This window comes from Camarhynchus parvulus, chromosome 9 (assembly GCF_901933205.1).
Source record: "Camarhynchus parvulus chromosome 9, STF_HiC, whole genome shotgun sequence".
Classification (NCBI taxonomy): Eukaryota; Metazoa; Chordata; class Aves; order Passeriformes; family Thraupidae; genus Camarhynchus; species Camarhynchus parvulus.
Window position 1 is genome coordinate 1635881 of NC_044579.1, and position 2496 is coordinate 1638376.

The window sequence follows — 2496 nt, forward strand, 5'->3', positions numbered from 1 at the left end:
GTGTGAACACCACTGGGTGATGCTGACCCCCATGGGGGCCAGAGGGAGCTTTTGGGACAGCAGGACCAGGCTGTGCCCCTGGCCGGGACAGAAGGGGAAGGAGGGAACCCCTCCAAAAGCTGCAAATGAAATATCAGCACCTCCTGCTCACTGCGGGGAGCTGGGAGCCCTCCTGCCCCAAGGGAAATGAATGTCACAGCTCCCAGGGAAACGAATGTCACAGCTCCCAGGGAAACGAATGTCACAGCTGCTGCCACAGCTCCTCCATGACCCTGAATGCTTCCTGCAGCACCAGCCCAGCTCAGCCCGGCTCTCTGACATGAACTGCTCGGTGCCCAAAGCTTGCATTAAATGCCTTTTATTTTTCTGTCCTAGCCTGACTTTAGCACTCAGAGCTGAGGATGTGCTCAGTGCAGGAGCAGCAGCCACGAGCACTTTTCCCTTTCCTTTTCCCTTTCCTTTTCCCTTTCCTTTTCCCTTTCCTTTTCCCTTTCCTTTTCCCTTTCCTTTTCCTTTCCTTTCCTTTCCTTTCCTTTCCTTTCCTTTCCTTTCCTTTCCTTTCCTTTCCTTTCCTTTCCTTTCCTTTCCTTTCCTTTCCTTTCCTTTCCTTTCCTTTCCTTCCCTTCCCTTCCCTTCCCTTCCCTTCCCTTCCCTTCCCTTCCCTTCCCTTCCCTTCCCTTCCCTTCCCTTCCCTTCCCTTCCCTTCCCTTCCCTTCCCTCTTTTCCAGGTGTCTCTAATGGCAAAGCTAAACCTGCATAAATAAACCTATTTATTTAAAATACAAATTAGATTTTCAGAACTGCAGGGCTCCAACTAGCACAGTCATTTCTTTACATAAAGTAAAAGAATTCTTGCAGACCCTTCATGAAAACGCAGAAATAATGGAATAGTTTATTGTTTTGTACAGCCAAGCTCTGTGCAGACTCATCCCTCTCTGTCCCTGAAGGTACCAGCCCATCCTGTTTCCCCAAACTTTTACAGGAGGGCAAAGGCACCTGAACTAAAATTAAAAAGGTTAAAATCCAGTATTGGAAATTTTATAGCACAAGGCAACCCGTGATTGATTCAGATCAATAAAAATAAACTTAGGAAACAGAGATTCTCACATGTGATCAGTTCATAAAAACCTTTTTTCTCCATGGCTCTTCCCCATCCCCTGCAGAGTAAAATCTCATCTCTGTTATCATCAAAATAAAGAAATGGAGGTCTTAAAATGTTTAATTAAAAAATGTACAAACCAATTTAAAACCTTATCTATTATATAAAAATAGTAAATTGCTTTTCTCCAACCTCCCCCCCAGCTGTAGGTGATACAAACTTGATATTTCTATAAATACCTATTAAAATTTCAGAATTAATTTTTAGAAAGCTTCAAGCTTTTCCATAGTTGCTCATTTATAATTGTGACTATTCTGAAGTGAAGCAGGCAGCAATCAACAGTTTTTCTGCAGGAAATAGTTCCACATAATCTGTAAAATCAAATTTTCATGTCAGATGATTCAAACCTTCCTCCTGCTCCAGTCCCAAAGGGTAAAATCCCACAGACAAATCCAGATCTCAAAGTTTTATTGCCTTAAAAACCAGAAAACAAAAGCTATTTTTAATTTTCCCTCTGGACTATTACAAACATGCAGTAGATTTTAAACACCCACCTGAAATTTTACTTTTGCCTCACTTGAGGATTTATTTTTCACCTAAAGATGCATTTTTCATCCTCCCTTTTTGTAATCAGAGAGGATTTACTGTGGCCAAGGATAAATGAAGTGAATGAACTCAACTCCCACCCTGCAATGGCAAAATTTGGATTTTTTTGATTATTGATCCATCACAGCAGCACCTAAACAACTCAATTTTAATCATGTTAATTATTCTCTGCTTCTTAGATTGGTTTATGATGGTTTAAATAAAGTAGTGAATAATTAAATAAGAGGTATTTCTTTTTAAAAGAGGGTTTTAAAATAATTTCTTATTCTGGGCAATAATGTAACAAAGATGTACCTGAAACATCTGTATCCTTCTGCTATTTATTTTTACTTAATACTGAAATAACTGAAAACAGGTAAAAATACAATGCCAAACTCTGGAAACCCCAGAAAATTCAGCTCCAAATTCCCCTGGCATGGATGGATTGGCACTTCCCTTGGAATTACAATCCCTAAAATCCCTGCCACAATGCCAGAAAAGCCATGGAGGAACATTTTCTCCTGAGAATATCCTGAAATTCAGATTTCATACCCAGGGTCACAACTGTATTTAGAACCTGGCAATAAAAATGCTTTTCCAAAATGTTTTGCTTTGTTTTCTCTTTAACACCAGGATGCTCAGGACTGGACATGTGTGTGACAAAAAATGGAATTAAACACCTCTCCCATCCCCTCCAAATGTAATTAAAACACCCCAAATATTCTTTTTTTAGCACTCAGTGGAGATTCCCACATGCAGCAGCTCTCAGATACCTTAAAAATGATACCTTAAAAAATAACACCTTAAAAACC